Source organism: Halichoerus grypus, chromosome 6 (assembly GCF_964656455.1).
Source record: "Halichoerus grypus chromosome 6, mHalGry1.hap1.1, whole genome shotgun sequence".
In the NCBI taxonomy this organism is placed as follows: Eukaryota; Metazoa; Chordata; class Mammalia; order Carnivora; family Phocidae; genus Halichoerus; species Halichoerus grypus.
The window spans coordinates 152,432,005-152,458,982 of NC_135717.1; the positions used below are offsets into that span (position 1 = coordinate 152,432,005).

A 26,978-nucleotide genomic window follows, 5' to 3' on the forward strand; every position below is an offset into this window, starting at 1 on the left:
GTATGTATACTTTCTTATATTTCTCCCCTTTAGTTACAAATAACCTACCAAGTGCTTACTCAAGCTTACACTTTCTCTAACAGAGAGTTATTTTGACAGGTTTTATTGTCTACTCTTTCAGCTTTTCTAGTCCTTAAGGCTAAGTAGAACCCTTAATCCTTGTGTTACCGAGACATTTGCTGAGTTCAAGGACAGCTATCCAAGTTGGTTAATGGATTTGTTCTTTAAAAAGAATCTGATTTTGGTTCAATGCTTATAATCATTAATGTATTTAATGCAGTGTTAAGTCATTGCATTCCGTAGTTCTTATTTGCCTGCCTCAATGGAATTAGCCTCTAGTTTTCTTCTAGGGATTTATCTTTTCCCCACTCTGAGTCTGTGAGGTCTCAATGCATTCTCCATATCAAGAATGGAGCCATGACGAAGGCCCAAGATAACATGCACATGTGTTCCTGAGGTAGGTGCATGACCCAAACTGGTGCATTCTGAGGACATTTCAAGATTTCTATGAATGCCACCAGCAGGTATGTTTTTCCGCTCCTCGGGATATGAACTTCAGGGTTTATGAGGTTGGCATTTCTGCATCCATCTCATGAACATGAAGGGATTGTCTGAGAATGGAGTCAACCTAAAAGACATGGAGCCAAAAGATGGAGAAAGAGAAACCCAGGCCTAATTACTTGAATCAAAAATTAACTTTTTGCTCAAGCCCATTTGAATGAATATTTCTGTTACTTATAAACAAATGACTCTTAACCGATGTAATAAGGATCATGTAAAATTCACTTGAATAAGAGGAAAAATTAGATAAGTACGTATATATCTGAATTTTTTTCGAGCAATATCCGAGAAACAAATGAAAACTCAGAGTCTATTGGCCATGTCAGCTTGTCCTACACACTTGCCAAAATTAATCATCTAGAAAACAGAGTAAAGCATAAGAAACTAGGCTCTGAGTATTCTAAAAAAAAAATCCAACCAATTGCTTGGGGTACAGCCCAGTCCTGTAACAATACATTATAATGAGAAAAGTTCTGAGTAGTGATCATGAGGTACCAGAAAGCCACGGTTATCAGAAAGAGTCATAGGCTCCGCGGATGGAACTAGAGGGTATTATGCTCAGCAAAATAAGTCAGTCAGAGAAAAGACAAATACCATACAATTTCACTCATGTGTGGAATTTAAGAAGCAAAACATTAACGTAACATATTTTAGCAAAACATTAACATATTTTTATTAAAAATAAAGTAAGATGAAAACAGGGAGGCAAACCATAAGAGACTCTTAACTCTAGGAAACAAACTGAGGGTTGCTGGAGGGGAGGTGGGTGGGGGGATGGGGTAATTGGGTGATGGGCATTAAGGAGGGCACTTGAAGGAATGAGCACTGGGTGTTGTATGCAACTGATGAATCACTAAATGCTACCTATGAAAGCAGTAATACACTATATGTTAATTGAGTTTAAATAAAAAATTTTTAAAAAGCCATAGGCTCATAGAATTTTAGATCTGGAGGAGTTAAAATCACCTACTACTTAGTAATAAAGGGGAATGGACTCATGCCTTTTCACAATGTAAGTTGAAATACATGGTTTAAGTTAATCCTTAAATAACTGAAAATTTAAATAAATGAAAACAATGGTTTTCCAGTCTCTTCTACTGACTAAAGCTCTACAGTACAGGCTAATTTTTTTTTAAAGATTTTATTTATTTATTTGAGAGAGAGAGAGAGCCCGAGCAGGGGGAGGGGGAGGAGAAGGGGGAAGAGAAGGGGCAGACTCCACGCTGAGCACAGAGCCCAACCATGACTATGACGACGACGATGGAGGTCCTCATTGTGGGGCTCCATCCCAGGATGTAGGACGTCCAGGATGCAGGATGCCGAGATCATAATCTGAGCTGAAGTCAGATGCTTCACTGACTGAGCCATCCAGTACAGGGGAATTTTTTCATGGCTGAGCCTCCTCAGGTCTGGAAGGACATAGAAGTTTAACAAAGAATCTCTACCTCTTTTTCTCCATCCTATAATTCATATGGTGGGATGAATCTTCTATTTTTCCCAAAGCAATCTTTGAGGAATGTCATACAGTTTGATTCATATTATTTGGGAGGAAAGATGTGGAGTAGAAAATAGAAGAAATTTAGAGTTAGCAGATTTTCATTTGCATCCTAGCCCTGTCCATAACTGTGTGAGCTACTAGATTAAGCCCCATGAGGTCATGGCCCAGATCTCTCTCAAATTCACTGATGGACACACAGTGCCATACTGTGCCACAATGTCTGGCACGTATAATAAGTGCCAGACATTGTGGCACTTATGGCACACGTATAATAATCAGCAGATTTTTGTTAAATTAATATCTAGATTTTGCATGAGTCCCTTAACCTTTCTATGTTAGTTAGTCTAACTGGTACAACCACCACCAAAACTTCAGTGCCTGGACACAATAAAGGTTTATTTCTCACTCCTGTTGCAGTCTAACTTGCGTCAGTGAATGGAAAAAAAACATCTCTGCTCCACAGAGTCATTCAGGGAACCCAGGCTCCTGCCAAGCGGTGGTTTCCTCATCCCCTGGGGCCTCAGATCCTCTACTGGATCCTGTACATCTAATGATCTAATGGCAGGCAAAAGAGAAGAGTGAATGTGTGGAAGAGAGGATTGTATACCAGGTTTTAGTCAGCCCAGAAAGGGGTGGGGGGCTTTTGCCACATTCCATTGGCCAAAACTCAGTTCTCTGCCAGCCCACTCCACCAACTGCCAGAGCGCTGAGAACTGTGAGCTTGTGGCATGTCCTGCAAGAGGAGAAATGTGAGCACTGGTGAGAACTAGCTTTCTCTGCCCCACACTCTGAGCCCTGATGTTTCTTCTGAAAAGAAAAATTAATAATTGCTATTTACCAGCACTTTATGAGGATTTAATGGGGCAATAAATGTGGAAATGCTTGGTGAAGTGCTAATCAAGTGTTATGAATATTCCCGGGTAATTTTGTTCCCTTTACCTCTGCATTTCATCTGTAAAATGTGTAGGTTGATATGCTTTCTGAGAATCCTTTCCAGCTCTGAAATTATTAGATTCTGTGGTTCTTTTAAGCCTTTATCAAGCAGGTGCCCCTCTGACTTTGTACTGGTGCCTTAGGATTCCACACATGATGCTACAACCCAGTCCTCCTGCCCCCAAACCCTCTTCCACTGCTTAGTATTGCCCATGTTCTTGTGGAGACAACCTGATTCTCATCTCATTTTAATTCTGTTCATTCTAACTGGAGATAAAACATAATTTTTGATTCTAGCCTGCTAGATTTCTTAATCTCAGAAGAAAAACTGTAGATGTGGGGAAGAGAACCTAAGAAAGCATTTGACAGATTTGAAATATTTAAAACAAACATGATTACTTTAATCCTGTCTTGAAAGATGCTATATAATAGAAATCTGGTTCGACCTATTTCCTTTGTCTGTGGTTTCCTTAGTGCTCTTAGCACAGTTTCCCAGCTTTTTTTTCTCCAGCTGAATTCCCTTTGCGGTCCATTGACAACTGCTTTGCACAATTCCTGGGGGATGTCAACAAGGGGCGGTCTGAATTCTCCTATTTAAAGGCTGATGAGAGGCTAATATGCATTGATGTTCAGTATTCTGGCCCCTTCTTATCCTTCTCCAGACCACAGCGAGGGGGCTCTTGTCACATTACAAATCTCATGTCATTGCTGTGCTTAAAACACTTTATTGTATGTATTGTACTTTAAAAAAAAAACACCCAACTTTGATATATATTATACAAATATATATTATATGTGTTATTATATTATATATAGATATATATTATATAATAACACAATGCACAGATGTTCAGTACTGTTTGAGGAGTTTTGGTAATTGAATGTGCCTGTGAAATCACCACCCCAAACAAGATATAAAACATTTCTTTTTCATTTCTTTTTACCTCAGAAAGTTCCCTTGCTCCCTTTTCCCAGTCATTGGCCCCAGCCTGGCCTCCACACCCAGAGGCAACCACTTTCTGATTTTTATCACTGTGGATTAGTTTTGCTTGGTTTTGGATTTGATACAAATATAATCACAGAGTGTGAACTTTTTTATGTCTGATTATTTTTACTTAATGTAAGGTTTTTTTTAAAGATTTTATTTATTTGAGAGAGAGAGCACAAGCAGGGGAAAGAGGGAGAAGCAGGCTCCCCACTGAGCAGGGAGCCCGACTCAGGGACTCGATTCGAGGACCCCGGGATCATGACCTGAGCTGAAGGCAGATGCTTAACTGATTGAGCCACCCAGGCGCCCCCTCAATGTAAGTTTTTTGAGAGTGTTCCATGTTGTTGTGTTCATTCCTTTACATTAAGTATGAATATTGCCACAATTTCTTTATCCATTCTTTTGTTGATGTTGATTTGGATTGTTTCCAGTTTTAGACTATTTTAAGGCTGCTATAAATATCCAGGTCTTTTGAGGACATTAAGTTTTCATTTCTCTTTGGTAAATAAGAGTGGAATTGTCAAGAAATATGGGCTTCAACAATCTAAAGACCCATTTATAATGAAGACCAAACCCCCTGCATGGCCCTGATCACATCTCTGGAGTCTGCCTGCTCCCCCTTCTTCTCACTCTCTGAACTTCAGTCCCTCTGCTCTTCCCTCTGCCAGAAACACACTTCCTTTCCCCAACTGCCTACCTTCCCCATTAAGGTTATTCCTTATCATAGGCATTCATGGTCTGTGTTCTTGATGCCCTGGCACTTACCAAGATTGCAGTTTTATATTTATGGGCATGATCATTTGTTTAATGTGCTTCTCATTCAGGAGCAAGCTCCATGAGAGCAGGTTATCTGCCCATTTTACTCGCACAGTGCCCCCCAGCCTGGTTTCTAGCATGTACTAAACATTCAGTACCTCATTGACGGGTGAATAAATGATGGTCATTCTTCACCCACCACAGATTCTGTTCTCCACTTTGGTAAAACACCTTTTGGTCAACCAGAGAGGAAAGTCTGCCCTTGTCAGGAGTTTTTCTGCAGCCTGGACTCAGTCAGAGGGGGGAAAAGTCCCAGGCAGTCAGTTACTTTTAGGCTGCCTGGCTTCCAGGAAAGAGAAAAGCTTGAATTTCAATCTTCATAGCTCTTGTCCTAAGCAGACCATTATAAAAATAAAATTCCTGCTCAAACAGGCTTCTGATACAAATAAGACAACAAGGCAATGCAGTTAGCAAATATTCCACCTTGAACTAGACCAAAGGGGACTTGCTCCTGGTTCTGTTTATTTACCCTAGTGTTTCTCCTTGAGCACCATGTACTGGGGGCATTCTCAAGGTGGCACTGGTTTTCTTGGAAAGCAGAAATTTTTCTTGAGAGGGAATAAAGTTATTCCAGAAAATACTAGAGGACAAAGTGCTATGCAATGAAATTTACTTCTACATTGAAAAGCACCTCTGTGAGGTATTTTTACCATTTGACTTGCCAGAGCAGAGATGCTGATGAGCTAGGAAGGCTCATTTACCCACTGTGCTGTTATTGTGAACAAGGCTATTCAGAGATGTGTTTAGCTACACATTGTCCCTCCCCAAAAGCCCCAATATGAACAGTAATGAAGATGATTACTATAATCTTACATACCTTTGCATGATTCTGTATTTCTCATGGATGATTTCCTCCCCAGGTTGACCTCTTGTCTGTCTGGAGTGATAATAATGAACAGACAAGTATATGGATACTCGCTCTTCTTTAAGTGTTTTTTCCTTATGAAAAGAATGCAGAAATGTGATCCTTAAAAAATGAATGTGGTACAGGGCGCCTGGGTGGCTCAGTCGGTTAAGCGACTGCCTTCGGCTCAGGTCATGATCCTGGAGTCCCGGGATCGAGTCCCGCATCGGGCTCCCTGCTTGGCAGGGAGTCTGCTTCTCCCTCTGACCCTCCCCCCTCTCATGTGCTCTCTCTCATTCTCTCTCTCCCAAATGAATAAATAAAATCTTTAAAAAAAAAAAAAAAATGAATGTGGTACAGAAAGGACTAGAGGTGTTCAAGGAAACAACCTGATTACTTTTATTGCCACCTGGAAATAAAATTATTTTAGGAATCAGCAAGCCTGTGTAGAAGGAATAGAATATGCTTTCCTGTCTTTAAATAGTGGTGGGCGATTTTTCAGTTGAAGAGGATTTGGGGAAGTCAAAGGTGATGAGATGCTTTGGAAAGTCTGCCAGAGTATTTATCAAGAAACTTAAGTGTTCATACACTCTGATCTAGTAATTCCACTTGTAGATATATGTCCTGTAGAATTAATCATAGATATGGACAAGCATCTATTACAAGGAAGATCACTGATGCATTACTTACAATAGGGAGAAATTAGAGATGATCTAAATGTTTAACAAAAAGAGAATGGCTAAATAAACTCTGGGCCCTGCTTATTATAAAATGTTATGATATTAAATCATGTTTGCAAAGAGATTTAAAAACATAGGAAAATTCTCCTAGTGAAATTCTCCTAGAATAGGGCCTGAAATATTGTAGGCACTCAATAAATATTTGTTCAATCAATACATGAATGAACTGCCAGAGAAATGAAGGTTAACATTTTTTAAAACTATAGGTAGGGTTAACACTTTTGCAACGGCATTTTAGAGGGAGAAAAGAAGATAAAAACAGTTCTCTCCCTTAAAAAAAAAAAAAGAACAGAAAAGAAAACACACAAAAAACTTGATCTTGAATGTAGGCCAATGGAAAAAACTTTCTTCCAAGACATTGTAGGTGGAAATGGAGTCCATTTGCAATACTGGCGGTGCTTTCCTCTAAAATGAGATTCTGTTAACTTAATAGTTCTTGAGCACCTTCTCTGTGTGCTAAAAATTTTGCTGAGATGTTAGTTTGAGGAACTTTTCTAATTCAAAAGAGTTTCATCCTTTTACCGTTTTGTTAGGTGAAGAGGTGGAAATATTTTTACCTCATTAAACAGCCTCGATTCCAAAGACCCAGACAGAGCACCTGCCGCATAAGCCTGTTTCCTACGCTCGCCCTCTAAGGTTAAGACTGGCAGGGTGCATTCTTGAAAGTGTTTGCCTTGTACATTTTAGCTCATCTTCAAAAACTGGCTCATTGCCATTCTGCACTCCAGCTTGTGATACTTAAATAGGAGATTCAAATGAAGCAGATATAAAAGTGTGTGTGTGTGTGTGTGTATGTAGTGCGATGATGGGGAGAGGCCCCAGAAAGAAAACCAACAAAGATATGTGAGTTGGAAGCCATACTCTGAGCCAAGGGCTGCACTTGTTAAGTGGAAATTAGGGGTCCACCTACAACAGGAATGTTTCAAAACTAAGATCAGGACAAAACCATCATCCAAGGTCACCCCTAGGGGTATGTGAGCTCTGAAGCGAATCACACTGTGCTTCACTGTGTGGGAAGACTCAGCTCTGGGAAGTGGAAGAAAGCATTATAATTTTAGAAACCCTCTTTAAGAAAAGAATACAGTTTTGGGGTGCCTGGGTGGCTCAGTTGGTTAAGCGTCTGCCTTCGGCTCAGGTCATCATCTCAGGGTCCTGGGATCGAGCCCCACATCGGGCTCCCTGCTCAGCAGGGAGTTTGCTTCTCCCTCTGCACCCCCACCCCCATGCTTGTGCTCGCTCTCTCTCTGAAATAAATCTTTAAAAAAAAAAAAGAAGAAGAAAAGAATACAATTTTAGGATACAAATACTGTAACAAAGAGACCCAGCAGTGCTTAAGAAACATTTAGATATATCCACCAAACCCTATTATGTGTATCCCCAAGCCAACTTTTCCTTTAGCTAGATCCCATAATGTCCAAGGCCCCTCTCCGAAGCTCTCTGACAGGAGGGAGATTGTGAAGAAAGGAAAATCAGGGAGCAAAGACAGAGGTCTTAACTGATTGTGGTTAAAATACCTTAATTCTGCAAGTTTAACAAAAACATGTGCCCCTTGTGAATACATTATTAGGGCTCCTTCTAGGGCCTTTACAAATTAGGGGCCTTGAAACTCAAGCTTCATTAACTTTGAGATAAATCCTCCTCTGACCGTGCCCCACCCCTAGCATTTTTCTGCAGATTAAATCAGACTAAAGTTAAAGGCAGCCAAAGGGATGAGTAGAAGGCAGAAATTATAGAAAGGTCACAGTGGGGACTCATCACATACATCCTTTTTTTTTTTTTTTTAAGATTTTATTTATTTATTTGACACAGAGAGAGAGTGAGCAAGCACAAGCAGGAGGAACGGGAGAGGGAGAGGCAGACTCCCCGCTGAGCACGGAGCCCGATGGGGGACTCGATCCCAGGACCCTGGGATCATGACCCAAGCCACAGGCAGACGCTTAACCGACTGAGCCACCCAGGCACCCCGACACATACATTCTTATTCCTCTTGCAAATATTGAGCTCTCAGGCTGGGAGATGACGCAGGACACGTTAGGTCTTCTGGAAGATACCTAAAGGAGTCTTGGGGCTATCAGGCCTCCAGATGTAAGCATTAGCACAAATTGGAAAGCAAGGCTGTTTCAACCCAGTGGAGAAGAGAAAGTGACTTAGGAGGGCAGGGGGGTAACTTGGAGGTAAGAGAGCTGAGAGATAGTGCCTCATCCAGATGCCTTGAATGCTCTGGACTGGGCACTCATTGCTAGCTTGGCAGTTCCCTCAAGGCTGGCAAATGGGGGAACTTGTACCAAGTTTCTCAGCAGAGAGGGCTGTGCATATGAAAAGACAAAACAAAACAAAATAAACCAAGATTGACTATGGGGTTAACTGTAAGTGCTGCGGCCAGCCGCGGGGTTGGGGGTCAGTGGTTGATGGAGGGTTGATGAAGGACACCCTTGCAGCTCCAGGAATCCTGAGGCAGCAACAGCCGAAACAGTGAGCGCAGAGTATTGGTGCTGGATGGGAGGAAGGATGTGGGGGATGGGGGCAGGGAGGACCCAGGAATGAGAAATAAAATCAGACCATTTAGGCATTTGGGTAAATTAAAAATACAAGCTTATTAAACAATGCATACTTTGGAAGCACACACCAAAGGATGCAAATTCAGTACATCAGAAGGACTGCCTATGGGAGAGGGTTAGAAGTAAGAAAGAGGGTTAAAAGGGAACACATTACTCACTCACTCAATCTATAATAAACAAGAGAAGGACCATGAAAACAAACCAACAAAACACTCCAACAGCAAGGAAAGAAAGTCCTTTTTTTTTTGCAAAAATGGGGAGATTCCCAATAATAACACTTGGTGGGATCTGCATAGAGCAGTTTCAGACTCTCAGTGGTTCCAAGATTGTGGGGCTTTAGGAAACAAGGGCTCCCTCTCATGTAGGAGAACAGAAGAGATATTTTTAAAAACTGCTTCGTAGTTTTGGGGGAAAAATGATACATACTTTTGTTTTTAAAAAATGCAAATAATACAGATTATTAAATGAATTGAATCCATGTGAAGTACTTAAAAAGAATGCCTGACACATAATAAGCCCTCAATAAATGTTACAAAAATAACCTGAAATTTCTCCACCCAGAGATTAGCACAATTAAGATTTTGGTAAATATCTTTTCTAGGAAATATATCAATTTACTTATTTGCACATAAATGAAATCAAACTCTATGTGATGTTCTGAAACCTGGGTTTTTACACAACATCATACTATGGCGATCATTTCACGTCAGGAACATAGACTATCTTCACCCTTTCTAAAGTCTAGGGTGTACATTGTATAAATGTTCTATAATTTACTTAACCTGCTCACAATCGGTGGACATTGAAGCTGCTTCCAGTTTTTTATTTTTATTACTTTTTAAAAAAGATTTTATTTATTCATTTGTCAGAGAGAGAGAGAGAGAGAGAGCACACAAGCAGGGGGAGCCACAGGCAGAGGGAGAAGCAGGCTCCTTGCTGAGCAAAGAGCCCGATGCGGGGCTTGATCCCAGGACCCTGGAATCATGACCTGAGCTGAAGGCAGACGCTTAACCGACTGAGCCACCCAGGCGTCCCTGCTTCCAGTTTTTTTATCATTATATGTAACATTGCTGGCCCATCTGCATATACCTACCACTCTGTATTTGTTTGAAGATTCTCTTAGAGTGGAATTGTGGTGTCAAAGGGTATGCACATTTGACATTTCAATACCGCCAAACTGCCCTACAGAAAAGTTTTGGTGTCTGTGCCTCCAGCAATGGGGTACGGGTACTTTGTTATCTCTCAACAAAAGGTGCAGTTCTTTCCAGTCTCTGGATACCCGCTGGGTGAAAAATAGCTTATTGTCAATTATATTTGCTTTTTTGTTATTAATGTAATGGTTAATTTTATGTGTCAACTTGGCTACGCTATGGTGCCCAGTTTTGTTTTGTTTTGTTTTGTTTTTTGTCAAACACCAGTCTAGATGCTGCTGTGAATACATATTTTAGAGATCAACATTTAAATCAGTAGATTTTGAGTTAAGCTGACTACCCTTCACGATATGGGTGGGCCTCATCCAATCAGTTGACGGCCTTCAGAGAAAAGACTCTGGTCAACTTTTTCCTGGGTCTCCAGCCTGCTCTCCTGCCCTGCATGTTTTGGACTTGCCTATCCCCACATGAGCCAATTCCTTAAAATAAAGTTCCAATTTCTAAATATACACATATCCTATTGGTTTTGTTTTTCTGGAGAACCCTGACAGCTACAACTAGTGAAGTTACCCCATTCAGCTGTTCATTAGCCACCTGTATTTCTTTTCTCTTCTCTTCCTTCTTTCCTTTTCATTCTCTCTCCCCTCCCTCCTTCTCTTTCTTTCTTTCTTCTTTCTTCTCTCTCTCTCTTTCTCCCTTTCTCTCTTAAAATTATCTCCTTGCCCTGTGCCTGGGTCTTTCTTAGCCCCTCTGCTCATGCCTGACATGAACTATGACCTAGGGCCCCAAAGTGATGGGTTCTGCAGTATATACCCTGATTTTCTGACTAGGGAATTATACTTCAAGTGATTTAATGTAAATAAATAGATTGAATAAAGCCAAGTAATTGAGAATGCTGCTTAGTTAAGGGAACTTACTTGAAAACCAGTTCCTCCTTCATCTATCAGTTAACAGCTGAATTTCCTGTTGTTTCTCTTTCTCCCCTCGTAGAGGCTGATGTCATCACAGCCACATAGCAGAACAATTTCCCACAGCAATGGAAGTTCTGTGATGGCATTGGGATTACAAAAGCTGGTAAGGAAATTTGCAATCAGTACTTACTATCAGAAATTACAAAGAAAATTAATTTTAAACTTTCTAGGAAAGGAGATGTTCAGTGAAACTAGAAATTTTTCTTAATTCATTATGCAGAGAAAGCCTGTCTCCAATCAATCAGAGAGAGAATGCTCTACAACTTCAAGGTACCCAATAAATAGGACTGGTGTAAGAGACAGATAGTCCTACTTCCATGGGTTAAGTATCTGTGCCAAAATGGCGACTATCTTCATATTGGATAGGCTGGTGCCTGGACTATTTTTCAAGACCAGACCTGCCCTGAGAAAGCTTTAAAATTTCTTACTTTCTCTGTCTTAGGTCAAATCTCCTAAGCGGGGTTCCCCCACCACTATTGCCCTGTTAGAGTGGAAGCAGGATATATTAGTTTCCTATGGCTTCTATAACAAATTACCACAAGCTGGGTGGGGGGAGGGGGGTTCAAACAACAGAAATTTATTGTCTCACAGTTCTGGAGGCCAGAAGTCCCAAATCAAGGTGTCAGGAGGATTGGCTTGAAGTCACATCTGAACTGTGCTAACTGGGAGGGGCAGCTGCTGCAAAGAAGAGCAATACTCATCAGAAGGAGGGGAACAGAGGCAGCTGAGCAGGCTCAAACACCGGACAAACACTGTGGGGAGGAAGGTGCTGAGTTCCACTTGGACGTGCTGAGTTGTGACGCAGCTGGTGAGACGCCCAAGCGTGATGTCCCCTGTCCATCAAATTTGGCAGCAGGTGTATCGTTTTTAACTTTAGCAAGAACACTTTCTGTGGAGTGTGGGGCACAAGGACTATCAAAGGGAGTTGAGGAGTGATTGGGAATTGAGGAAAGTTGAAGCAGGGCCGGTCAGAAGCCAGAGAATTAGGGTCTGTTCGGGAACATTCTCAGCTCTGAGGACAGTGTTGCTCAGGCAGCTTTTCAGGACCGGAGGCAATGCCCTAAAGCGGTACTTCTCAAAGGCTGGTACCCAGACCAGCAGCATCCAGCATCTGGGAACTTACTGGAGAAGCGAAATTTGCGGACCCGCCCAAGACCTAATGAATCACAAACTCTAGGGTGGAGCCCTCAAGTCTGTGTTTAAGAAGCCCTCCAGGTGATCCTGATGCAGGCTAAGGCCTGAGAACTACGTCTCAGGAGCCTGGGAGAACAAGCCTGACAGAGCCACTGGGGCCCTCTGTCTCAGGGAGGCATCTGTGTGTGGTGTTAGCATGTTTACTCCAGCTGGGCTTGCTTGGAAGCAGAGAGTCTGGTTTGGGGTGGGGGTGAGTCAGGGTGTTGGGCCCAAGGGCATGAATTTTTGTAAAGCAAGCCAATGAGAAAAGGGACCGGTTCCCTTCCGGGGCAGGAACCCTGCTGCTTAAGGATGAACTACACCTGTTCTGATCTTTCAAGCAGATCAGCAGTCTGACATCTTTCCACTCCTCTGAGCAATACCAGAGGAAGGAGCTCTCTTGAAGGATGGGGCTGGGGATCGGCTGAAGCTGTCACCAAGTGGCATTTCTCACAATATTTGCAGAGCCCCTGGGAGATGTTAACCAGAAACTCGGTTTGCTCTTTGACTTCAGTCTTTATGGTTGAAAACCCTTCCAAAGTGGATCTGTCTTTTTACCACTTTAGAGACTAGAACAAAATCTAAAGTAGCCAAGTTGTGAAAGATTTATTATCTTTACACTGCAGAGTGGGTTTAAAATGAGCTCTCCGATATTATTGCTCTTACCCTCTTGCATTCTGATTTGTTTCCTTGAAAGGGAGAGATTGGGTTGCATGGAGTTGCTGCTGACTGCTGGGATTTGCGTGTGACCCCCACCCCACGTTATCGATGGCACACTCTGTTACGTGTGTCTGCATCTGATTTCCCCTTAATGGCTGTACATGCAAGTCATCTGTCCAGTGGGCAGATAACAGGAAGTATGGCACAGTGTAAACACAATGAAGGCAGGGCTGGTTAGTTCATGGTTTTATCTCTAAAACCTAGAACTACAACAGCACCCAGTAAACATTGTTGAATGAATGAATGAAAGAACGTGGTTATTATAATTGGATTTGGGATCATCTTAGAATCTATGGGTCTAAGGGTCGCCATTCTGAGCATTAATCCTCACTATCTGGGACCATAAACTTACTAATCTTACTAATCCTGGTAACTTATGGAAAAAGCTTTCAGAAAAATTTTGCAGAAATCCTTGAAATTACCTTTTTATGTAGTTTTCTCTTTTTTCACGAAAGAAGAGGACAATATCAAAATGGAGGATGTTGGTGATAGGATTGGATTACTCCAATTCTTCTCTTCCCCCTCCCCCTTGGAATGTATCCCGTCTATAGTGCCCCCTACCGGAGGGATCAGACTATATTTCCCCATCCACTGATGTTGGACTTGGCATATGACTTATTTTGGCCAGTGGAATATACTAGTAGACATGAGATGAGCAGAGACTTTAAACGTGCTCCTGTAGTTGGCTTGGCCTCTTGTCCTGTCCTCCACCATGAGAACTGTCCTGGGCATCTTCCGGTCCAAGGAAAATGAGAGAAATGTGGAGTGGACCTGATCCCAATCTGCAGCCCAGCACAGAGCTGTCCCAGCAGTCCCACACACCTGGGAGGAAGAAAAAGAAATGCTTCTGATATGCCACAGAGATTTTGGAGTCATTTGTTATACAGCATTCACACAGCAGAAGCCCAACTAATAACATGTCCTTCAGGTGGATCCTAGCAAACAGATATTTTACTGCATTTTTTAAAACTTTTGGGGTGCTGAGGATGACAAAGAAGAGGCTAGAGAGGAGTTAAGATGCTGAACATTGGTGTTCAGTCCTAATGCTCAAATCAAGCCAGCAAGGACTAAACAAAGTACTAAACAGTGCTAAGCTGGAGAGCATTAAAGAGGTGTTATTCTAGTTATCTCTGGTTTTTTAGAGGTCGTAAGTACCAGATAGTAGCTCCCTGAAGAAGCAGCAGGAGGAAGAGGCCTCATTTTTAGGAATGCTCATCCCATGTTTTGGTGCAGGTGAACATTAAAGCTACTGGCTCATCAACTGCAGCAGCCCGGAGGATTGTCACAATATCTAACAGCCCATACAGAAAGGGCTCCGACTGCTCAAGGAGAGGCCCCGCTCCTGAGCCATCTTCGGAGCAGATGAGCTATGATCGGCAATTTGGCAGGGGAGGGCCCCTCTTTTCCAAGAGTTCCAGTGAAGTCCCAAACCCATCCTTTGAGCCAGGGTTGTTGAGTTGGACTACCCCAGAATGTGTGATCCAAGAATGAAAAGGGGAGGTTTCCGGTGACAGGTGGAAGAACGCTCCAGAGGGGTCCATATCCTAACGCTGAGAAACTATGAATAGGCTACATGGCACGGGGGAATTAAGGTTGCCAGTCAGCTCCTTCAACTAGGGAGATGATCCAGGTAAACCCGGTACAAGCAACAGGGTTGTAAGTGGGAGAAGGAGGCAGAAGACGAGCAACCAGAGAGATGGTAGTGAGAGAAGGACTTGGCCGGACGCTGCTGGCTTTGAAGATGGAGGAACTGACTTCAGTTCCGTGAGACCTGTTTTGGACACCTGTGACCTCCAGAACCGTAAGATAATAAATTTGTGTCGTTTTAAGGCACCGAGTTAGTGGTCATGTGTTATGGCAACAACAGAAAACGAATACGTTCCCAATAGGGAACTAGAGTGCTCTTCCCAAAATGAGGGGAAATGCCGGGCAGGCGAACAGACAGACCAGAGCAGATGTGTACTGTAGCCTGGGTCTCTAGTATGTCTTGTTCTGTGGCTCTCTGGATATTTCCCCAGGGGGGACAGAATAGCATATACTTTCCAAAGTGTTGTCAATAGGAGCTTGCACCTGTTCCACAAAGCCAAAGCTCATCGCACCTGTGAGTAAGAGCAGACAAGCCTGAGTGTGTTACCTCCAAAGGCATTCTACACAGACTTGAAACCTGGCTCCTTCACTTACTGGCTGGGCAACCCTAGGCAGGTTACTTAACCTCTCTGTGCCTCAGTAAAAAGAGGATGATACCTATCTAGCTGATGGAGTTTTTATGAGGATTGATGTTAATACATGTACCTAAGCATCATGGCTGGCATATGATTAAGATTCGAATAGTACTGGTTGCTATTAGGGCTAACACTACTAGGCAGTCTGTGTAGTGATTTGTAAGCCTTGCGTCTAGAGCCACAATATGGGGGGTCAAAGTTGGCTCTGTCACTTAGAACTTCTCTGCTTAGGCAAGTTATCAGGCCCAGTTTTTTCTTGTGTAAAATGATGATATTAAAGTTACCTCCCTCATAGAGTTGTGATGAGGCATTAATCAATTAACAGGCCTAAAGTCCTAGAACAATGCCAGACAGGTCCGATAAATATTCTCTGTCATCATCACTGTTCGCAGTTGTCCAGGGTCACCATCGCTCTGAATGATGAATAACGAAACAACCACCATCATCGAGTCAGTGGCTCCTCATGGGACCAGGAAGACCTTTTTGGTTGGGAAGAACCGTGGTCTCCATACTGGGGGAATCACCAGAGCAACACCACCCCTCCTCCTCCAGGAGGTCAAATCATGGGGGAGATGCACATATGATATATAAAAAGAAAAGAAAGTGAAAAACTTAGTTGTCAGAAACACACAGTCAGGAGAGACTCGTAAATGGGACAAAGGACACACGCCTGCCTCTCTTTTTTCTCTACTCTGTGATTACGCAGCATTGGACTTGCCTATTGCCTTGGATTCAGTGCTTTTACACTTTGTAACATAGTCAGAACATTAGGTTAAGGAACCTTGTCATTTTACTATTCAAAGCTGTCCACTCAATAATACCAAGAATTCCCACTCTGGTAGATAATGACAAGAAGTTAAGACAGCCCGCTAGTAAACAAGCAGATCATTTCATGGCAGCAGCTGATTTAATCAAAACACTCTGGTTCTCCCTCATCTGAACCCACACAAGGACTGAACCAATCCGATTGGAAAAAAATATTTGTTTTATCTTTGCTACATTTATTTACTCTTAGGGACTATTTAACTTGATCGGGCAGAGAAGCCGGAAAGAACGGAACCACTCGAGGCACTGAGCAGCCCTGTGTCTCTCCGGCACCGGGTGGAACGGCTGGGGGTCCTTCCACACCGGCCTGTTCTCCAGCCGCGTCTAGAAGTCCTTTGCCCTTGTCTTCATGGGGGACAATTGTGCCGTTCGTGTGCCCAGTTTGGGGGGTGGGTGGGTGCAGAATGGGAATTAGAGAAAACAAGCCAGTAATTTCACAGTTCTGCCCCGCCATGTAAGTGATTTCAAAATACGAAATATTTTGTCCTTCCACAACATTTTCTGACAATTGTGTGTGTGTAAGGCATGGTGAAGGTATCACAGGAAGGCGAAGATAAATTAGATCCGGATTAAATGCCAAGGAACGCCCAAAGTTCACATGATAGACACACGAATACCTGTGAGGGGCCGAAAGCTACAGGTGTGTTCTAGGTTGGAGCCAGGGTCTCACAAAGATGCTTGCTGCCTGTGATACAATAACAAGTTGTATACCTGGCACAGCGCTCCTAAAACCCTTAGGAATGGGGTGGTGAACACATCTACGTGCCGGAAGGCTGGCCTACCTGTAACCCTCGAGGCTCCTGCTCTTGGGAGCCTTTCACATCTCACCCTATGTACCTCTTCGTCTGGCTGTTCATTTGTATCCTCTATAATAAGCTTGAATAGTAAGTGGAGCACTTTCCGAAGTTCTGTGAATTGTTCTAGTAAATAATTGAACCCAGGTGGGGGGCATCGTGGGGACCCCCGAATTTTGTAGTCAGTTAAGCAGAAGCGCTGGTCACCTGGGGGCCCCACTTGCCGCTGGCATCTGAAGTGGGGGCAGTCTTGTGGGACTGAGCCCTTTAACTTGTAGGATCTCATGCTAACGAACTCCAGGTGTAGATAGTATTAGGATTGAATTGAATTGTGGACACCCAGTAGGTGCTGGAGAATTGGTTGGTGTTAGGAAAAACCATGTATTCAGTGTCAGGAGTGGAGTCAGAAAACACCAGTCAGTCTCACAAAACTGCTCCAGCTTGAGGTAAGGGAGATGAGCTTTTACGCCCTGTATCAGCTAGCCGTTGGCTATAGGCTGCCCCCCGGGTGGAATGACCTCCCAAATATTTCTGGGCAAGGTGGCTCCCAAGGGTCAAGGGCAACTGTGCAGGGCAGGGCAGAGCGGTAAGCCTGCAGCCGCTAATCCTTGTAGCAGTCATGGGCGGACCAGACCCGCTGGGGAAAAGGGGGTCTGGACAGGACACAGCAGCACTGATTACAAAGCTGCATTCCCGGGAAGATAGGAAACTGTGGGTGGAAGCTCCCATGAGATGCGAACTGATCCACTGACATCAGTAGCAGGTGAGGAGATTCCTTGAAACAATCATCCAAGAAGCTCCTGCCTGAAGATTCCAGTAAGACGTAGGTGATTGTATTAGCCAGCGTTGTCCAGAGAAACAGTACCAGTAAAAGATATATATATATATATATATACATGCTGATATGGTTACGGAGGCCGAGAAGTCTCACCCTCTGCTGTCTATAAGCGGGAGAACCAGGAAAACCAGTGGTATAATTCAATCCAAGCCCAAAGGCCCAAGGAAGGGGGTTGGGATACTTGACGGTTCTTAGTCCCAGGCTGAGTTGAGAATGAGGAGTGTGATGCCTGAGGGCGGGAGAAGATGAACATCCCAGCTGAGGCAGAGAACAAATTCTCCCTTCCTTTGCTTTTTTGTTCTATTCGGACCCTCAACAGATTAGACAATGCCCACCCACATGGGGGAGGAGGAGGGTGATCTTCTTCACTCAGTCTAGCCATATTAATCTCTTCAGGAAACACCCTCACAGACACACCAAGAAAGAATGTTTTATCCGGTATCTGGGTGTTTCTCTGCCCGGTCACGTCGACTGTGTAAGATCAATGATCACAGCGATGCAATGGAAATGTGGTTAGGGCAGAATCGACGTGATGGGTATTTAAATGTAACACCTAGGAGTATCTGAGGGAGAACATCCGGAGGGCTCCTGGAATGAAAAATAAAGCCAAAAATGAAGTTTAAAATGAAGTCCTGGTTTAGGGGGTGAGACTACCATCCTTTATAGAAAACTAAGACAAAAACAACATAACCATTTATTGAGCACTTACTATTTGTCAGGTGCTGTGACTTTTTGGCTCAAGCTTTGCAATTTATGAAGAAATAAATTGTATTATTTATAAATTGTATTATCACCTTCACATGGACCATCTTATTTACCTCCCGCAACATTCTTATGAGGGAGCATTATCTCTACTTTTAGAAAAAAGGACACTGAGATTCAGAGAGTTAAGTAACTTGTTTATGGTCACTCAGCAAATGAGTGGGGTTTGGATTCCAGGAGTTATTTATTCAGAGAAGGACAAATAGGAGATCCAATTCTCACCATCACCCTGTCCTGTTCCATCAGGAGTGAGTGGAAACGTGCCACTTTCTTTCATCAAGACCAAATTACAACTTCCAGAAGCACAAGACACAAAAGACACTCCCGTGCAGAGTGAACAGCCCCATCCAGGGCACCCTTCTTAGTCACAGTGGTGTGTCCTCACCTCAGTAGCTGTCCATGAAAGTCACATAACATGCACACCAGAGAGAGCCCCTAGAAGAAGGGGTGAGACGGGGTGTGGAATCATTTTAGGGGGAAGTGGGAGAGTTAGTTACCGGGTCACCAGTCAGCGCAGGGTGAGATAAATCAGTCAGGGGGATTCTAAGGTTGTGTCCAGAGTATGGCTCCTGGAAATAAGAATGAATAATACATAGAAATCTTTCTGGAGCTGTTCCGAGAAGCCGGAGCTCCTTCTTCAGGCCTTCGGGCAGCTTTGCTGGAGAGTGTTTTTACCACCGTGTCCCTGCACGTAAGCCTGGCATAGGTACACGATGTTTGTGAGTTTGCCTGCCTGCCCTCTCTTCTCTGCCAGATAGGAGCTGCCAGCTCAAGTACAACCTCCTCACCTCAGATCAATTCTGCAAACATTTATGGAACATCTTTTCTCTGCTGGGCACCAGGCTAGGAACTAGAGAGCACACAGTAAATAGCTGTTGTTGTTTATTAACACTCTTCTTAGAATGTTGACCTCAAGCAAGTTACCTGGCTCTCTATATTTTAGTTTCCTAATCTGTGAAGTACGATAATAATAGGATTTACCTTTAATAATAGGCTCTACCTATAACTGTGAAGTCTAAATTGAGTTAATATATCAGGGACACCTAGCTGGCTTAGTCGGTGGAGCGTGCAACTCTTGATCTCAGGGTTGTGGGTTTGAGCCCCATGTTGGGTGTAGAGATGAGTTAAAAATAAAATCTTTTAAAAATTTTTTTAAAAATGAGTTAATAGATTAGAACATTTAGGTACTTTATATATAACAGGCATTCTTCTAATAAACATTAGCTCATATTATTATTACTACTATTACTGATATTACTACTACAACTACCATAGTGAATAAGACAGATAAGATATGGTCTTTGGGTTATGGAATTTAAGGCTAGCGGGGAAAACAAGCAATTGCAATGAAGTAGTGGGTGTTCAGGTACCCAGAAGTAGAGATGCTGTGGGAACATTCAGGAGGGGCCCCCAGGCTTTAGTGGTTATTGAAGGTTTCCCAAGGGAAACAATGGCTTAGTTGAGACCTGAAGAATGAAGAGGCCAGTAAAATTACAAATAAGAAAAGGCCCTAGCAATGGGAGCATGTAAGAGTGATATTTTTGTTTTTTATTTTTATTTTTTAAAATTGAGATATAATTGACATATAACATTGTGTAAGTTTAGGGTATACCACATGTCGATTTGATACATTTATATATTGCAACATGATTATCACTCTTGTCCCGTAATATTATTTCTTTTTTGTGGTTATAGCATCTAGTAAGAGTGCTATTTTTAAATCTCTTTTTATGCTAAAGGTAAATCAGTATCTTTTCTTATCTGTAATTTCACTGACCCTGAACTATTCTCCTTCTTGAATCACTTGAATTAAGGTGGGGGTGGCAGGGGTGTGTGTGTCTAGACCTTTAAGTTGTTCCTCTCCAAGTTAGTTATTTTTCAGTTTTATCTTTTCAAGAGTCAGGTTTATTGGGGAATAATTTACATAAAATAAAATTTACCCCTTTAGAGTGTATCATTCAATGAGTTTTGTCAATTGTATATAGTCATGTAATTGCTGCCTTATTCAAGATGTAAAATCTTTCTACCAGCTCCAAAAGTCCCCTCATGTCCCTTGCAGTCAGTCTCCTCACCCACTCCCATTTCCTGGCAACATCTAATCTGTTTTCCAGAAAATCATGTAAATGGAATCCTATAATATATAGCATTTTGTGCCTGGCTTCTCATACTTAACGTACTGCTCTTTTTTTTTTTTTTTTTTTAAAGATTTTATTTATTTATTTGAGAGAGAATGAGAGAGAGAGAGAGAGCACATGAGAGGGGGGAGGGTCAGAGGGAGAAGCAGACTCCCCGCTGAGCGGGGAGCCCGATGCAGGACTTGATCCTGGGACTCCAGGATCATGACCTGAGCCGAAGGCAGTCGCTTAACCAACTGAGCCACCCAGGCGCCCAATGTACTGCTCTTGAGACTAGTTCATATTGTCGCATGTGTCAGTAGTTTGCTCTTTTTAATTTTTTTTTTTAATTGCTGAGTATTATTCTATGTTCTGGATGTAGTACAATTTTTTAACCTATTTACCTGTTGCTGAACATTTGGGTTGTTTCCAGTCTTTAGCTATTATGACTAAGATTGTTATAAACATTCATGTACAGGCCTTTGTGTAGACATACGAAATCATTTCTCTTGCATAAATACCTGGGGGTGGTATTGCTGTTAAACATAATCAGTGTATGTTTGATTTTATAAGAAACCACTAAGCTATTTTAAAGTGGTTTTACCGTTTCCCATTCTCACCAGCAGTCTGAGAGTTTCAGTTGCTTCATATGCCTGCCAATGTTTGGTAATGTCAATCTTTTAAATTTTAGATGTTCTAGTGGGTGTGTAATGGTATTTTGTCATGTTTTAATTTAGATTTCCCTAAATTCAAATTAGCATCTTTTAATGAACTAATTTGTCATTTATATATATTCTGTGATGAAAGTGTCTGTTTAAATATTTTGACCACTTTTTAGTTGGATTTTTATATTTTTCTTACTGAGTTGTAAAGGTTCTTTATGAGTATTCTTGTATCTAGAATATCTATTATCAGATATAGAAATTTCTAATAATTTTCCAAGTCTGTGGTTTTTAAAACTTTTTTTTCTTTTTTTAAAGATCTTATTTATTTATTTATTTGAGAGAGAGAGCACATGCACACAAGCAGGGGGAGGCAGAAGGAGAAGCAGACTCCCCACTGAGCCGGGAGCTGGATGTAGGACTTCATCCTAAGACCCTGGGATCATGACCTGAGCCAAAAGCAGATGCTTAACCGACTGAGCCACCCAGGTGCCCTAAAATTTTTCTTAACATTATCTTTTTTGTAACAGCTTTATTGAGATATATTCACATTATCTTTTGAAGAGCAGAAATTTTTCATTTTGATGAGTCCAATGTATCAATTTTTTCTTACCATTTGTGATGTTTGTGTCCTAAGAAAACTTTGCCTGACCCAAGGTAACAAGATTTTCTCCTATGTTTCTCAGAAGTTTTATTGTTTTGTCTCTTACATTTAGGTCTATGATCCATTTAAAATTAATGTTTGTGTATGGTATGAAGTAAGGGTAAAGGTTCATTTTCTTGGTGTATGGATGTCTAATTGTTTCAGTACCAGTTGTTGAAAAACTATCCTTTCTTCATTGAATTACCTAGGCAGTTTTGTTCAAAATCCGTTCACTATATTTTGGTCGATCTATTTCTGGACTCTCTAGTCTGTTCCCCTGATCTGTACGTCCATCTTTAGATCAGTACTACTCTGTCTTGATTACTATAGCTTTAGAATAAATCTTCAAGGGGCTCCTGGGTGGCTCTGTCAGTTAAGCATCTGCCTTCGGCTCAGGTCACGATCCCAGAATCCTGGGATTAAGCCCCACATTGGGCTCCCTGCTCAGCAGAGAGCCTGCTTCTGACCATCCCTCTACTGTTCCCCCTGCATGTGTACTCTCTCTCTCTTTCTCAAATAAATAAATAAAATCTTTAAAAAAGAAGAATAAATCTTCAAATCAGATAGAGTGAATCTTCTACCTTTGTTATTCTTTTTCAAAAATGATTTCTAGGTCCTTTGCATTTCCCAATACATTTTAGAATCAGTTTGTTGATTTCTACAACACAACAAAAACACAAAAAAATTGTGTTGTATCTATAGATCCATTTAGGGAGAATGACATCTTCACAATATTGACCTTTCCCATCCATGAGCATGGTTTCTCTTTTCATTTGTTTAATTTTCCTTAATTTTTCTCAGCATTAAAATTTTTCTTTTTCATGTATGGGTCTTGCATGTATTTGATTACTCTCTAACTATTCCATGCTTTTAAACCTATCGTAGATGATGTTTCTAACATTTCCAATAATTTGTTGCTAGTAAATAGAAAAACAACTTATTTTTTGTACTGACCTTATGTCCTGAAACCTAGCTAAACTCACATATTTATTGTAGTAACTATTTGTATTTCTGATTCCTTAGAATTTCCTACAGAGGTGATTATGCTGTTTGCAATTGAAGACATTTTACTTCTTCTTTTACAATCTATATACTTTTATTTATTTTCTTGTCTTAATGCACAGGCTGGGATCTCCATCACAGTGGTGAAAAGAAGTTGTCAAAATGGACATTCTTGCTTTGTTCCCAATCTTAGGGGGAAAGCGTTCAATCTTTCATCATTAAGAATGGTGTTAGCTGGGGGTTTTTTTGTAGATAAGGTTTGTCAGATTGAGGAAGTTTCCTTCTATTCCTAGTTTGCTGAAATTTTTTTATGATGGATGGATGTTGAATTTTACAAATTTTTTTTTTACATATATTAATTCTATGATTTTACTGTTTTAGTCTGTTGAGATTGCGAATTATTGACTGATTTTGAATATTGAACCAACCTTGCCTTCCTGGAATATATCCAAATGGGTCATTCATATATTATCTTCTTTATATATTCTGGATTCAATTTGCTAATGTTTTGTGAGTGTTCTTTTGAGAGATATTGGTTTATAATTTTCTTTTCTGTCTTATCTATCTTTGGTATCTAGAAAGATGCTGGCATCTTTCCTTCCTCCTGGAAGGAACTGTGAAATGTTCCCACTTCTATTTTTTGGGAAAAGTTTATGAAGAATAGGTGTTATCTCTTCAGTGTTTGGTAAAATTTACCTGTGAAGCTTCTGAATCTGGAATCTATTTCTTAAATGGAGATAGGGCTATCCAGATTATCCATTTCTTTTGAGAAGGATTTAGTGTTTTATTCTTTTGTAGCAGCTGTCTTTGTGTGAGACACTGTCATATTATAACTGTCTTCTGATTTCCCAGTTGCTATCAGTGAGATTTATTCATACCATCTTTATTTACTATACCATCGTTATTATGCCATCTTTATTTTTGTCCATTCAATGGCTGTTATATTACAATATAACTGATCTGTTGGCAATGAGCATGGAGCAGGGGAAACTAGATGCTAGTGGCAAAACAGAAGGCATGGTAGACTTTGGGCTACAAATATTGTGTCACGAAAGACAAGGATTTGCCTGATGATGTTGTGAGACAAATCTGCCTCTTTTAAGTATTGGTTTTAAAAATGGGAGGGGAAAAAAGGGAGAACTTGAAATAAAAGTCTTTTCAGCAACACTGGAAAAGCCAAAGGGAAATATGATAGGACTTACCAGCATGATGTTCACAGAGTTTTTCTAAATAGATTTTTTTTTAATTTTATAAGAAATAAAACTTCACTTTTGTGTTTATTTTAGAATTGTTGGCATATACTGAAATGTAACAATTTCTTGATTGGGAGTGTTTTAAAACAAAACAAAGGAAACTCACTTTCCCCCTCAACTCTTTACCACTTGCTTTGGTTCAAATATTGTAAATAACCTTTGAAAATATTACAGCCACATTTGTTGGAATAACACTTCCAGTGATTTGAATGACCTATTTAAAAAGTAACTTACCCTCCAAGCTACTTTCCCACTTAAAATGTTTTCTTTGTTCATATTAAACCCTATACTGTTTTCCTAAGGACGATTTGTTTACAAGTACAGAACAACCTACCTAATCTACTTTGGCTTTATTTATTCCCATGCAAACTGGCATTTTTTTTTTTTTTACCACTGTCAAAGTGTTATAAGAATAAAATCAGGTATAGGCTATAATATATTGGTGAAGAGAGATTTAAGCCATCATATACAGGCGAACTGAAGATATTGTATTGCTTTCCATTATGTCGGGGCATGACTGCTGTAGTGTAAATGCGCTAGGTTAGCAGAAAAGGCCTGTATGTGTGATCCGCTGGTCTTTCCATGTGGAGCGTATACGGAGGTTGTCCTGTGGCTCGTGGAGGTGCTGATTGTTTGTGTTATTCAGAGCTGCCTCTTGTAGCTCTGCCACATGCCTCAGGTTAAAGTTAGTTTCATCCATGACTGCCAATCTCCAGATTGGTTCACTGGGTGCTGGTGCTTCTCAGAATTCCATGACTAAGCCAGGAGCGGTGTTTGTTATTTACTAACAGGTATTTCTTCTGACTGCTCTGCTTACCACATCATCATTCCAGGCCTTGACCTTTGTGAACATCTCTGGAAAATCAAACATACCTAAGCCGCCCAGGCTTAGGTCTAATAACACCATCAATTGCTCTTTGGGAGGTCCTGGAACAGGGCTTGGAGGGTGATTTGAATAAGAAGGAAACCTAACTGTTCATTGAATCCAAATTTTTCATGAGAAAACAAGAATCCAGAGAAGTTAAGGGGCTTGATCAAGATCCCCCCCTCCTGTGAAGCCTTTTGGGACTTCCCAAGGTGGTTTGGAGAGGTGCTTCCCAGCTGTTTGCAAAACCAGTCTGTGCATTTCTCCATGACTTTTAACCTTTTGTTAGAATGAATTGTCAGTGGCATCTCTCTCCCTAAACTGAGACCCCCTTAAGAGTGGGCTGAATTATATTTGTCTACAAGGCCTGGAACATTTAAGTCCTCATGAATGTTTCTTAAGCGGGTGAGTCCCTCACATGCTGTCTACTAAGTACCATAGTTGTGAGGTCAGGCTCCAAGAGATTAAGGAGAAGTTCTAAACCAGCCAAGTTCCTCTTGGTAGCAGACCAGAGTCTGAAAGCTAAACCACAAATTAGGGTGAGAAGCACATCTAGCTGGGGAAGATGAGAATTCAAGGCACCCAGGCCAGAAAGATGGGAGTAAAAGCGTTTCAGTTTCCTTACTTGTAGAAGCACTCCATTCATTCATTCATTCAATAACTTTTTACTGGGTATCTACTAGGGGCCAGGAGCTTCTTTAGGCACTGGGAACACAGTAATGATTATATAGACAAAGTCCCTGCCTATGTTCCAAGAGGAGAGAGACATGAAACAAATGACAAATAAAAACCATTATCATGTCAGGTAGTAGTAAGTGCTGAAATGAAAAATAAAGCGGGAGAAAGAAATGGTCACTGATAAGAAAGGGGAAGCCTCTCTGAGCAAGGACCCAAACAAAGTGAGAGAGTGATTCCATGAGAATACCGTGGAAAGAATATTTCAGAGAGAACAAGTACAAAGGCCCTGAGTTAGGCTTGGTGTGTTTGAGAAACAAGGAGGCCAGAGGATTAGAACATCATGTGGGAGAAGAAAAGAGACAAAGAAAATTATTCTGCACTAGTGCAATAATGTCCTTTCTAACACCAAAGTCTTAACGATTGATGATCCTCCGACTATATAGACCAATTGCAATAAAGAGAGTCCCGTACGATGCTGAAGGCAGACTTTTATTTCCAGAGCAGTACTTCAATGGAGGCTATCACCCTTAGCACAGGGTTCTCACCTGAGGTCAAGAGGACCCTCAGGAGTCGTAGTCGGCCTTCAGATTCTCAATTGATCCCCCGAATCTGTGCTTCCAGGACATTTTTCCGCAGAGAAAGTCTTAGATGGAGCCTGTATACAAATGCCTGGGCTATGTAGGAATATAGAAGAATGAAATAGGTCAGGTCTAAGAACTTGGCCACCCTTGGCTCATTATACACAGAGGAGTATGTTTCACTTTCACAGAGAAATAAGGTCTCTCCGATTTGTCTTGAAATATCCAGTCTTTTGGATCTTTCATTTCCCTGCTTCTGGTAGAGACTTGGGTCCAGAGAAATACTTCTTCACCATAAGAGAAACAACAGTGCAAGGGTGATGACCAATGGCAAATGATATTCAGTGTTGGGGAGACCATAAGGGATGGCGAGGACTGTGGTGAATGTGCCTTACATACGGGCAGCCATTACCCTTCTTCAGCTGATCCCTGCCTTGAGGGAATGGGATCCGGTGTTGACAGAGTTCAGGGTTGGTTAAGAGAAAGCAGAAATCTGGATCATTTTGGGGGTGAAACCTCCAGAATTAAAAAAAAAATTTTTTTTAAGATTTTATTTATGTATTTGGCAGAGAGAGACACAGCAAGAGAGGGAACACAAGCAGAGGGAGTGGGAGAGGGAGAAGCGGGCTTCCCGCCGAGCAGGGAGCCCAATGCTGGGCCCGATCCCAGGACGCTGAGATCGTGCCCTGAGCCGAAGGCAGACGCTTAACGACTGAGCCACCCAGGTGCCCCAAATCTCCAGAATTTTAATTTGATTCATATTTTTTTAAATGTTTTATTATTATTATT

At 41.6% G+C, this 26,978-nt stretch overlaps 1 long non-coding RNA gene across 1 annotated transcript; it reads left to right on the forward strand.

Moving 5' to 3' along the window:
* Positions 1–9,583: 9,583 nt before the first annotated feature.
* On the forward strand, positions 9,584–21,792 carry LOC144382406 (uncharacterized). Its single transcript, XR_013449310.1, has 4 exons — positions 9,584–11,163; positions 11,281–11,330; positions 11,652–11,868; positions 21,489–21,792. It is a non-coding gene; the product is annotated as an uncharacterized LOC144382406 (long non-coding RNA).
* The last annotated feature ends 5,186 nt before the right edge of the window (positions 21,793–26,978 follow it).